General features: G+C 37.4%; 1 protein-coding gene across 1 annotated transcript in view; it reads right to left on the bottom strand.

The window, feature by feature from the left end:
• Positions 1 to 14,117, bottom strand: part of TENM3 (teneurin transmembrane protein 3) — a 326,450-nt gene that overhangs the window by 279,594 nt on the left and 32,739 nt on the right. The window lies entirely within an intron of this gene.

The following is a 14,117-nucleotide window of genomic DNA, read 5'->3' as shown; positions in this document are numbered from 1 at the left end:
TTTGTTGCCCAACAACTACCCTGAGAAGCTAATCCCTGATAAGCCAGCAGTTCCTCTTACAGTTCAGTCTCTATTGTACATCCACATTTTTCCGTTTTAATATGGCCCATTCAAATAAGAGAAAATGAGTAAGTGCTGCTTTCTTCATAAGGCTGAAAAAAAAAAACTTGCCTCAAGTTAAAAATTACTTCATGTTCACAAAGGAACAAGCTCTTCAACTGTGTTACCACGTTTATATTTGGCTTTGTGGATGTGTAGTAGTGAGACACATGCTTGTAGGTGGAGTCTTGTCTGAAGTAATGTTTTCTCCAACAGTGTTAGAAGTCTATTAAAAAAAAAAGCTGGCTTGTAAACTTCATTCACAAAGAAAAAGGAGGTTGTTCAGTTTTGAGCACAAAGAACAAATATGTTTATGAGTAACGATCTCTTACAGTTTTCTATGTTCATTTGGGAGTTTGTAAAGCCAATTGTCATTTTGGAAACGGTGGGAACCCACAGAGATACAATCTGAGTTTAAAAAAAAAAAAAAGAAATTATTTTGTTTTGAAGGTGCATTGCAAAACTCTTTATTAATTGTGCTTCAATAACTTCTATGCTGGATTTGTTGCCTTTACAAAGAATAAAGTCTCTTTATAGCTGCCAATACTATAAACTCCTCCCGGATCTAAACCAGATCTGTTCTCTCTGGTGAATTCCATCTCAGCTGCACCAGTGAAACACCATTGTGAACACATTTGGGAAAGCAATGAAGGGAGGAGTTTGGAGATGTAAAGTTACCTAATTTTGTTAATATACAAGCAAGATTAGGACAGACCAGGACACAATTCACTAATCCAAAGCTATGTTAACTTTGCAAGACCAAAGGATACATAAATCAGCACTTTCATTACAAAACAGAACTGTAAACACATATAAGCTCCAGGCAGTTGAGTCAGAAATGGTCATTTCCACAGAGCCTCTAATCATATTAGAGCTACACTTCAAACCTCCACTGGAAAACCTAAGCCTATTCAGGGAAATCTTGAATGCCTCTCAACTGCAAGACTTGTTCACTTATTTTATCTAAAGAAAATAATGTATCGTTCTTTACATTAGGAACCAGTTCTGTTGGATGTTGATACCTATCAGATTTGGTCTAGTCTTTTTCTGATATGAAAACCTTTCAACATTGCTCTCAGCCTCCACAGAGACTAAATGCTGCTGAACAGATGAAAAATAATTCATGTTATCGTATCCTGATGCTCAAACCAGCATGAAGTCTGCAAATGCCATATAATCATTATCTCAGCTCTTTATTAATGAAGCATTGGTCATTTCACAGAAATAAAAGCAGTAACATAGCATGTGAAAATCTGCACGGCATCGTCCCCAAACTTACGGGATGCAGACAGAGAGTGAACAGCCTAGCTGGAAGTTGGAAAACTCAGTCATATCAGGATTAACTTCTATTATTTTATCCTACCACACTATTTATGACATATTTGCAGGTATTCAGATATTCTTTGACTGACTTCCACAAACCTAAAAAGCCCATTTCTTTTGTTTCTTCTGCAGGAGGATTGTCCCCTTGCTTCCCAAGACCTATTGGTCCCTCCATGGAGTTTAAGTGGAGTCCTGACAGAAAAAAAGAGAGGAGGCACCAAACATTATGAAAGTTTCTAGCTGACAATCTGTTTGTTTGGTTTTGTTTTTTTTTTGTTTTGGTTTTTTTTTTGTTTGTTTTGTTTTGTTTGTTTGTTTTTACAAATGGATAAAGAATGAAATGAAACTGTATTTAAAGGCAGTCTCTGATGCCTCTGTCCAAATTAGTATTTTATTGCTAAATTGAAGGAGTATCCAAATAGCAAAATTTTTATTTGAAGTCAATAGAAAAGTTTTTTCACTTAAAACCTCTCTTCTTAATAGCTTGCTATTCATATTGATATTAATTTTTAGTATTAGTGGCAATTAATATTTTAAACACACAGTAACTTCTGTAAGCTCTTATGTCTTAAATAAAACAAAGGAAACAGAGGAAGTCTGTCTTCTCTCCATTGTATTATTCTACCACAAAAACCATTCATGACCTCTACTTTGGGGGGTCTTTATGACAAAATTATTAGTTTTTTTTAAATACAGCACTATACTGTTTTTGTATCTGAGCAATAAATATTGCAGAGGTCCTAATTCACTAGTGTACTACTCCAGCTTATGAGAGTAATACTATTGAAAATAGTGGCATTGAAGTTCTGTAATTCTGTATCATAACTCTTACTCATAAATATGTAACAGAAAATATGGGCTGATATTTAAATGGATATGATAAATTTGTATGCATGGGCAGGACTGCATTATGCTTTGATTTTCCAGGAATGGACACTAGAGATTAAAGAAAGAAGTGTGAAAATGATCCATTTTTAGCCATTGTTTTATTGTATTTATTCAGGGAACCAGAAGACAGAATGGGATTTCTCTTAGCCAGGAAATGCTGAAGAAGTACCACTGTTTCTTCATCATCTTTTTCTAGAGTTGTGGACCAGGTGGCCTTAGGGAGATTTAACAGCTTGGCAGAAGCCTATACTAACATATTACAAAGGCACAGGTGATGGACAAGAATATGTTTCCTGAATTTGAAGGGAAGAGCTGATACATGTACACACTGCATGCTGAGATAGAGATGAGAAAAGGCTGATACTGGTAGCAGGTTGAAAAGATATCAGTAGCTAAAAATATGTATAAACAGGAAAATACATTGTCATTATACTGTTAATTATCATTATTTTGAAGAGGGCATGATGCTAACAAGCTCAAAACATGTTTCAGCCCTGATTTCCAAAGCAGAACTTTTTTTTTCTTTTGTAACAAAGTAAACCAACAATAAATTCTCAGAGGAGTCCTTGGTCAAAAAAAAAAAAAAAAAAGAGAGAAGAAGAAAGAGCGAGCTTTGGCTTTCTTAAAGACCGTGCTTCTGTTAACTTCTATGTATTTACACTTCTCAGTGACTCAACAGCATCACACAGATAAAGCCCAAAGGAAATGTAGCAGTTAATAAATTATTAAGCTGTTCTGCTTTAAAACATCAGCACTGGGCAGCACAAAGGCTTGGCATGCCATGTCAGATGCAAAGGGATCTGCAAATCTGAAAGAGTTATCGGAGCTGGGGAACAGCTGGCTCTGCAGATCCCAAGGCCCACCTGGGATCCACTTACTACAGCCTGTCATTCTCGCCGAGTTTAATGCTTATACAGTCAATGAAACATTAGATGAAGCTAAAGGATACATCCCCAAAGAATCTGACTTATGCTTTGGGAAATGACCTTTAAGCAGTCACCTTGCAATAATTAAACTACAGCTCCCTGTATCTGCAAAAATACCTTGACGTTTGTGATTTGTTCCTAATGGCATACATGCATTACGTTGGTACTCTTTCTACTAACCTACCATATACATATATATGTATTTGGGTTTTCTTTCCATTTTATATTTTCACAATTCAGCACACCAGGTATTAGTTGCTGAAGTATTAATTTAAAGTTATTGCAGCAATTGGTTTTTCAGTGACAATCAAAAGCCCAGAAACTCATTTGGCTTGTTTAAAAAAAAAAAAAAAAAAAAAAGAAAAAACCACAAAAAACCCCCATCAAACTTGCATTGCCTGTGGAAGCATTTTCTTAACTCTTTATCAGTAGAATAACCAAACACATTCTCTTATTTTATTAAAAGAGCAATAGCCTGGGTTTGATGGCTACTATCATGAGGAACATGATAAACAAACATGATTCTTTTTATGATCTTGATAAAGAAAATTTCTTTATTAGTAATAGGCCAGAGTGAAAACTATGTGTATGATACGGAAAGAAGTATATGTTTGTGAAATCACATGGGAAGGAGTGGCAAAAAAATGCAAACAAGCTAGAAACATACTTTAAAGTAGAACAAGTGACAATCAAATCTTAACATTGTATTTGCAACAGACCTGACTCTTGCCTATTGCATACCTAATGTTATTTGCCAAAAATAAAATCATAAAAAAATTTTGTTTATAATATTGGCATTTCAGAGAGAAATCTTTCTCAGAGCTGAAGAGCTGAGAAGTCATTGGCCATACCACAGCCACAAAACCCCCACAAAACCAAATTAAGTTTAGCATTCCCCCAACCTGTTCTTTCTCAGCTTGGACATGATACACGGGCTTTCAAATTTCAATTGCTTAGCAATTACAACCAGAAGAAAAAGAAGTATGTCACATCCTGATGATGCCAGCAGCAGCACCAGCACATGTGCTCATGCAGGAGAAAAATCTATGTCAAGCCCCAAATTCTCCTGCTATAAGGAAATGACTGCAATAACATTTTTAACAATGTTTAGTATTTTACATTTTGTAAGCAGTAGAAACTAAATCCTATTAGAAATATTGCTCTAATAACTTTGTATGCAGAGGTTAAAGCTCTAATATGTTTATTAGTCTTCCAGTTTTTAATGAACACTACTACAATTCCATTCCATCACTCGTAAAATTGCACTTAATTCTATTTGAAAGAGGGCTGCCAATATTACATATAGTATATGGAAGATAGTGGACCACTACAAGTTTTGAGACTTCATACTAATGACTTTCTTTGAAGCAATCCCTGCCTCAATTACAGTATGTGTGAACACAACATGAACTTGTGGCCATTTGATACCAAATAGTAGTTTAAATTTTCTATGCATTTTTTCAGACCTAAGAAAAGTTTTATGGAATTTCACTGTCTGTCTGCAAAGCTAACCTTTGCAGGAAAAGTAGAATAATAATTTCTGCAGGTGGGTTTGGAATAAACTTATGAATCAAAATAGCTTAATTGATACTAATTAATATTTCTAGTTTTAAAGCTAGATGGTACAAATTTTGTAAGGAATACAAAAAATACTATCAGTACACCAAATTCATTGCAAAGCCACATAAACATGTTCTAACTCTACATCCCTGAATGCTGAAGAATTCACCAAACTAATTTCTGAGCTTTAAAATGGTATGTGATACCATGATCTAAACTATTCTTTGAGGGGTAAAAAACCACACACATTAGACTACGGCACAGAGCACCTGTACTATTCCCATATTATGTGCTGTGCACATCTGTGGTCCCTATAATATGTCGGCTGAAGTAGGAAAAAAAGGCAAACACACACACTCCTTCCTAAAAAAACAAGAAGCATTTAGGAAGTAACCAAATACAAGAAGAGTTATATCGGACTCTATGATTTTCCTTCTTCATTCTTTGCTATTTTCAGTCTTTGGAACAATTACACTTTAATAACATTTTTGCCCTAAAATATCCACGTTCTCTTCAGTATCAGTACCACATGAACCCTTTCTTTCCTCCAGTTTTGTTGTCAACAGTCACTGCTATGGGGAGGAGGATTGCGGTCACTTTGTTTTGGTTTGCTGTGCCTTGTTAACAACAGGTTTATTCAACTCCTCTAGTGTAATTTTTGAAAATCATGTTTTCCCAAGCAAACTCTGGAGGAACTTTTTGCCCATATAAGAAAAAGAGGAGAGTTTGCACTAAGGGGGTAGAGGAGGAAAGGCCTATTTCTTTTAAACTGACTTAAGATCCTGGTAGTCCAGACACGCAACTAAACTCAGGGATAACACTTCTTAATGCTTCCTCTACAAAGACACCCACACTTAGGAGCAAATCACCTGACATAACCTGGGCATCTACTTATGCCCCAAAGTACTTGAACCACATCCTAGAGTTCCTCTCCATTGATCATAAAGGGGATACAGACATAGACTCCGTTCATACAAATTCTTCCTGTGCTAACTTTGGCAAATAAGATTGACATTGGCACACACAGAACTTATGCTTGTAATATACTCCTAGATGTGAAATCTTAAAAATCGCTGATTTCTTTGAGGTAATACAAAACAATGTAGCAACAGTAAGAAAAAAACAGCTGACTTAAATCTAATGACCAAAAAATCATTAGTTTGTTTTTTGGTAGGGATGGACCATATGAAGATCCCAGTTCATTGAATACTCATACAAAAGATTTAAAAAAAAAAAAAAAAAAAAAAAAAAAAAAGGGTGAGGAAGTGATTGGCTTCAAACAAGATCTGCTGAAGAACACAGAAACAACAGAAACCTGCAGGAAGATGAATCCCACCTATACTGATACTTTAAGTCAAACAGAATTCACCCATCTGCTTCAATGTATTTCGAAAGCATTAGTTAAGTAGATTAAATAGAAACACCTATGAGAGGGACTCTGCTAATATAGACAAGATCTCAGGGAGCTAGGAAAGCAGCAATAACACAGAGATGCTGCGAGAGAATAAGGCATGGTATTTAGAACGAGTGGGAAAAAGCAATGTAAAAAACCACAAGTGGTACTGAACACACATCATCTTTACTGACAACATCTTAAAGCTTAAAAACAAAGACAACGCAGACTACTCTTACGCTAACATATTCCTCAAGAGAAAGAATAAAGGGGGGGGAGAAAACACTCAGTGCTGCTTTTATTTTCAAGGCAGTTTCACTAGCACCTTAATAACACTACTTCTTAAGGGAACCAGGAAATGTACAAGATCTATTTGTATGTTTGTTTATAACCATATATATCAAAACATACATCAAGACGACATAATACCTGCATTTTCTCAATATACCTTTTCCAGCCTCAAAATGCCAAGTAAAGAACAGTTTATCCTTTCAGTAGGCAAGATTATTTGTTATAGAAGTGAATTTTACACATTTTACTGACAATTTTTGAAAGACACTTTCTGTTTCAGAAGCTGGATACAAAGTGCATATTGTGTGCTAAATTTGTAGCAGCTTTAAGTGACATTAAAAAAAAAAGTATCCACTTAACTGCCAAACTTTACATTTTGAGGTCTTAACTGGGGTTATGCCATGTCCCTTATGCACACTAGACCTAAATTATATAGCATGGGCCCTAAGAAGCTCTGCTAATTCCCCTACCTTCACCTCACTCCTAGTTTGATCTTGTCTTCTCTGTGTTATATATCTTACTATTCTCACCCTATGGGCCAAAAGAGACTCATTATCCAGCTGAAAAGCAAAAAACATAGCACACATCTAAATCTCAAACTGATATTTGCATGTCCTTGTTATTTCAACAGGAGCTATGCAAATTCATTTCAAGGATATAGTTATAGTTTGAGAATTTCCAGGAGCTCCCAGCAGATCTAACATTACATCTCCCCTGTTCCATGGAAGTGAACCAGGTTGGCAAAATGAGAGCTGCTTTAAGCCTCTGGCCACTCGCGAACTTTTCTTCTAATTTACATCTGCTGCAAAAACCATACTGTACACTCACAACCAAAGCAGTAATTCTCACTCTATGTGTTGTCATTGTGAATGACCTCACCATCCAATTTTCAGCCCAATTACTGTCCGCCTACTGGCTGCCAAAACCATCCTGCTGCTGAGGAGTTGTAGGAATATACCTCAAAAACTCGCAATGATTTTCACTGATTTTTTTTTTATTATTTTTATTGGTGATAAGTGGATAATCTCAGCTGAAATAAATTGTTTCCCATTCCTCACAAAGCCAATACATTTCATCGAGAACCAGATACTAAAATCTTCACATTTATTTTCACATGTGCCTTCCACCTCTCCATGTACTGCTTGACAAGCAATTCTTAACTCCTTAGCCAAAAAATACAATACTCCTAACTATTTATGTATTTGCTTTCCCTATAACAAATGCCTTGACTAACATCCTCAAGAAAGAAATCTGGGTTAAGCCCCAATTAGTAAACCAGTCTTTACATTTCTGCTATGCATCTGAAGAAGGGCCATCCCATCATCCACTTTGTAGAGATGTTGTGAATTGTGACATTTAAAAAAAAAAAAAAGAAATATGAAGTGCTTCTAAACTCACAGATAAAAGGTATGAAACAGAAAAGCTGTATTTGTCACAATGCAAATTTGGGAAGGGAATTGATAAAGTTAAACAATCTAAAAGATGTAACTCATGAAACACATGCCAGGACTTACACAAGCCAGATTACAAGAACATACAAGGGGAGAGGAATGGCAACGCAAGGCCAAAGTAGGGGGATCATATAATTTCAAGGGCTTTTTCGCTTGCTCTAAGACTCTGCTATAGGATCCTACGCACCAAATGCATCAGCCAAAGCATTACAGTGCCATAAGATGTTCCAGCACTATCTTCCTGTACAGGGAATACATGAGCAATGGCAGAGAAACCTTACTGCAGGAATCAGCCTCCCACTGAAATCGTGAGACCTGACAGGTCTGATAAAAGCAGAGTCCTAGTGCTCATGCCAAAAGAGACCAGGGGGAAATGAAGGCATTTCCTCACTTTGAACTTCTTGTAAGGTTTCCAGGAGGCATGTGAATGCTATGGAGTTATTATAATGCCTTTTCAGGGCAAATATCCTTTGCATAGTAACATGGAAGAATCAAAAGCATGCAGATTCTTTATGCTGGAGGAAGAGCTCAGGTACAATTAGCATGTAGTACATAGAATTTCAGGCACATGTTTTACAGAGAATTATATTGACTATATTGAGTAGCAAAGTGCAAGTATTCTTAATGTATGACAAGGAGATAGATTGTGGCCTCTGCACCTTAATTCTGACCTTCAAAATTACATAGAACAGATTTTAAAGGATATTATAGCTACTATCCAGCTACTGAGTCTGAGTTCATGTCTTATGTAAGTTAATTTTTTATACATGACTAACAACTATAGCATCATATAATACCGCCAATAAATTGAATGCAAAGTTATTATTCACATTATTCATTAAAAAGAGAATTGTCAACTTCCTCATCTTAAAAGCATGCCCAAGTTTCTTCCTTTGTTCAAAGACTGTACAGACATAAAACTTCTCTTGCCTCAGTTTTGAGTCCACCCCATCCCTGCTGAGCTCTTCCACATCTATGAGCACAAGCATCAGCTCCCATTCTGCCAATGCTCCAAACCACCCAGCAGCATTTTTAATTCTCTCCTCCTGCTCTGTTTGCACCCTGGTTTCTCAGCACTCATCTCACTGCCCCTGCCCCAGTATGGGATTTTCTGCATGGCGGCTGGGATGAAAAAGCACTGGAAAGAAAGTATGCTGGGGAGAAGAGAGCACAACTACAGTACAGGTAGCAATTACTGCTCTAGCACATTATCTGTCTTCATACTTTGTGTTTCCCCCTCCAGGGAAGAAAGTGGGAAGGAAAGTTACTGATTTAGATAACTGTAGACTGAAGTTAATTTGTTGGCTTGCAAATACACTTAACAGTATTTTCATATTTGCCAGCAGAATCCTGTAAAACATTTGCTGGTCTGGGGTTATTTTTTCTCATGCTAATATAGAAGTCTGGGCTGGAATTTGAAATACAGCACTTGGGTGTCAAGAAACCTGGCAAATTTTCAAACTGGCAGGTGTTTGAGAAAATAAATAAATAAATAATCAAAACAATTCTCAACAGTCCAGCTTGCAAAAGTGTTAAAAATAACAGATATGCATTGTTATTAAATACTATTTAAGATCAGCTAAGCAACTGAGGTAGGTGGATGATGCTAGACATTTTATTTTTGTCAGCTTTCAAAATGCAACTTTTCTTATATGTTGTTTATAGCAATCTGCAGGGACCACAGATTCACAGGAAGAACAAGACAGCGAGGAGGATTATCCATTCTTAACAGAACACTAACCTGTTCTTAAAACCTGTGGGAAACAGATTTCACAGCCTTCCCAAGACATCTCAACCAGTGCTTAGCCACCCTAATGCCTCAACAAAATCTCTCTTGCAACAATTAGCATGTTATTCCTTGACCTGCTGACAGAATGACCCACAAAGTTGTTCCCTGCTCCTTACCATCAGTCTTGTACATACCTGGAAACGTATGAGGTCTTTCCATCATTTTCCCTTCTTCAGAAAAAGTCCAGGTCGGCCATTGCTTCTTGAGGACATACTCTCCGCTTCAGATTTCAGCTAATTCTGGTTTTTTTTCCAGTGGACAGTACTATAGGTGAGGCCTTATGAGTGCTGAGAGATGCTAAAGGAATTACTTTATAACTATTTCATATGACACTCATGCTCACATCCCCACAGATTTTTTTTTTTTTACTTTCCCTTCACAAAATGATTACATGGTTGATTCACACTCTATGAGCAGTCCCTTGCAGTACTTAGCTCCTTTCCTACAGAACTTCTGGCAAGCAGGTGGTTCTCCCATCCTGAAGGTGTGAATTAATTATTGCTACTTCAGAACTGCACCTGTACTTTCTCTTATTGAATTGCAGCTTATTTACTACAGATTTTTGCTCACAAGTCCAACGTATAAAAATTGTAATGCTAATCCCTTCCAGCAAAGTGTTCGTGGCTTCTCCTAGCCTGGCACTGCTAGCAAAAGTTAATAAAACTACTCCAAACATTCAAAACCTTCATGAAAATATTGACCAGGAGTGGAATCAAGATCTTCACAAAACCTCGGCCATTGGTTGTTTAGCCGGCAGACAGATCAGCTTTCCTCTGCACACACAGCAGTCTATAGTTCTGTTCTTGTTACATTTGCCGTGTAACACAACATGTAATGGAAGTGAAAGGCAATGGATATTCCCAAATTTATGACTCCATTTGCTAAGAAACAAAACAAAATCTTCAGTCACTCATGGGTTACATAAAATGCTCTTCTCGCTAGTGTGTCTGAAAATCCTAATGCTGTGGATGTTTCTGTTCTACTATGTGGAATACTCGAATCGATTGAAACCTTACACCAAGCCAAATTTATAAGTGTGTTTTGACTCCAAGGCTGTACTTTCAAAAAACTTCAGGCTGTTAATAAAGGTGCAAGTGATAATGGCGCACGACTCAAAATCAGTAAATAGGCAAGGGTTGGAATTACACATCCTTACATGTAATAGAAGCAGGTAGCTTCTGTTTTCAATGTTTGGTGACATTAATGCAGTAATACTGAGTAACTGCTGACAATTAGCCAGAAGATGGAGCAGAGGTCTTGTAAGAAAATTACTCCCTGGTGGCAAAACATTGAAAATTCAATTACACTCTGTTTATTACAGGCCTACATTAGGAACTGCATTCATAATAAAGACCTTGATAATATACAAATTAATCGCAGCACAGGGGAGTGCTTTAGTAACTTTTTTACTCCTTGATGTATTCTTCAATATTAAGTTTTTAATATATCTATGGACCCATTGAAATCCTTTCTATAAAGCTTTTCAACTAAAATGCCTTAAATACGATAGCTTAATATGTGAATATTGTTCCGAAAGACAAGATAATTTCTATTACAGTTCTTTGAATAAAACAAGGTGTAGATACCAATTTTTAAATACCCTTTAGGTATTCTCCATATCTTAAGATTCACATCTGTGTTTCTATGAAGTACGCTATCATGGAAACATTGTTAAAGTCATACAGGCTACAGCCTTGCATATTTTGCTGCACATACTCACATTTACATATGTGAATACTTTCTTTCAATTTAAGAAAAGCCAGCGACTTGGAGGTATGCATTTCCAATTTCTGCAGATATTGCAGATCAGTTTGAAATAAGATTGAATAATCTAGTTCTTACTATTCAAGTTACAGCAATTGGCACAAAATGCTCCTGAGAACAGCAGCTAGATATAAATTCATGCTATGACAATGCATATTGGATACTGTTGAATAATTTAGTTTCTGAATGAATTTAGTCAGCAGTTTGTTTAGCCTTTTTATAGACTATTGCCTACTTTAAAGACTTCTAGTTGCAAGTTCTTCAGCACAAAGGCTTTAAACTGATGTATTTAAAATCTAGCTATACGCTTACTAATTTTAATTGTGTTTTGCAAGTGAAAGCAGTAAGACCTGTGATACTTTACTGATTCTGAAGTGGAGTAAAAAAGTCCATTGTCTTCATGTTTAACTTAATCTTATGTGTTACTTGAAAAATGCAAAACCCAAGAAAAAATACTGAACACATGCAAATATTCCACAGGTTAGCTGTCTCTAATTTTGTTTGAGAGAGATTCCTAAGGAATTCTAGTAGGAGTTTCATTACCAAATACTGCAAAGATGTGAAACTCAGTCCCACCTGACTAGACTCTATGTTACTGAAATTCTCTTTGGATCCAAATATTCTGAACCTTGCTTGTAAAATCCTTCCACTTTAAGGAAGAAGTCCTCATGCTCTCTGCTTTGTAAAGGGATTGCCTGAATCCATAAGGTACAGTAAACTCTTAGTGGTGCTCAAGCTGCTGACATTCAAGACCAGTCCCAATGACTGTATCAAATGAGACCTTGGTTCTGCAAGACTATGCCCTGTGTAGGACACAAGATTGCACAGGAGGTAACTGATGATAGCTCTGGTATCTGAAATTGGCTGGAACAATAACCCTGCAGTCTTGTCCCAGCTAAGCTTGGACTCTCCTCTGGCAATCAGAAAAAACAAACCCACAGAAATTAGTTTAGGATGATTAAAAAGTAAAGGTGTCTGGCAATAAACCCAATACACAATGAAGTAGAAATAATGAATTTGGTATTCTCTTCTGTGGCAAATGCATCTTTCATAGGTAGGTCCCTCCCTCACATTGCCCACAGAAACCCCTTCAGCAGCCACTCCTAAGTCATCATTTCACTACTTTGAAAATGCCAGATCACTGAAGAACCCACGGAAATAGAGAGTTTATGCGATAAGATCTCCTTGTGAGACAGACTGCTTCCTGGCGGAGATGAGATGAATCAATGTCACATCATTCTAGCTTTCAAGCGTGTTGTCTTTCAGGACCTGCTCTCTAAAGTCAGGCACAAAAATGAGATGCAGAACAACGCTGTGTGGGACAGTGTGACAAATTTCAAAACCAGGAAGAAAGACTGTAATTTGAGTTCATCCCAACATCACATCCCTTGTATCTGCAAGTTACTCAGTCTGCCTGGTGCATTGGATGCGAATAGTCACAACAGGGAAAAGAACAAAGAATCTCCACGTGTTCATAGGATCCAGCCATCAAGCCAGATCTTGCTCCATAAAATCAGTCCGATCCGTAAAATCAGTCTGTTCAGATGGTACCTGGAAGGGCAGTACACAAACTCCAGGCAAATCTGTAGATGCTATGAGTGAAGTCTTGAAAGGAGCATTACATATGCACACACGTGTGATTTAAGATCTCCAGCTATCCACATACTGCCTTCATAAGACTACACTTTTTTTTTTTTTAATCACCTGATAGGTGATGGCTCCAACCAGCTCTATAATCTAGAATAGTGTGAGCTGATATATTACAGCTTTCATGATATCCTAGTCGATGCTGCAGGCTTTACATGACTTCTGACGATGTCAGTCAATCTGCATATGGATTTGATCCCTCCTCAAGCATGCTTCCACAACTGATAGATATATTGCAATGTTTGGCTGTCTGAAAAATCTTTTTATTTGTATGTCACAGGCCATGCAGTGAAATTGCAAATGGAATACTTCTTTGCAGGCTCAGAAGGTGGCCAAATGACTTGCAAGTTAAAAAGCTGTGCACCAGAAGAGTTTGAGGAATGGGAGCACCAAAATGAGAAGGGCTAACAAGAAACCTATGGATTTCTTGAATCTCCTCAAACGTAGACACCTGACAGGCTGAAGCCATCCTACATGTCAGAATGAGGAAATACTATGAACACAAGCATGTTCTCTTGAATTCTGCTGTGTCATTATCTACAGCTCCTAAACAAAGAAAACAAGGCCACTTCTAGTTACAGTAGACTCCGAGAAGGGACCGTGAAGGTACTGCATAGAAAATACAGCATGGCAGACATCACGTTTAGCATGGTGTCAGAGCAGTCAGAGAGCGGAGCAGAAAAAGGCAATGCTCTGACCACACAGGGCTGCTACCTGCGCTGCCAACCCTGGCTTTGCTCTCCGCAATATCAACTACCAAACTTAGGGCAGAAATTTCCTTACTCTACCACAGACAAACTAATCTGGGAGAAAGAGCAAACACAAATGAGCAGTAGTGATATGCACACAACCGGTACATGTAATGGCAGGTGCTCCAGTGCCAGCTGCTGCTTCAGCTGTCCCAGTCCTAGGTGGCTGGTAAGATGCAAGCCATGTTGGACTTTCTGCCACTGCTGGAATTTGGAGGTGTCTTCTTTTCCTTCAAA

The sequence above is a fragment of the Haliaeetus leucocephalus genome, unplaced genomic scaffold (assembly GCF_000737465.1).
Source record: "Haliaeetus leucocephalus isolate CR32 unplaced genomic scaffold, Haliaeetus_leucocephalus-4.0 Scaffold284, whole genome shotgun sequence".
In the NCBI taxonomy this organism is placed as follows: Eukaryota; Metazoa; Chordata; class Aves; order Accipitriformes; family Accipitridae; genus Haliaeetus; species Haliaeetus leucocephalus.
The sequence above is the reverse complement of the archived record's forward strand: the minus strand, read 5'-3'. Positions and strand labels throughout refer to the sequence as shown.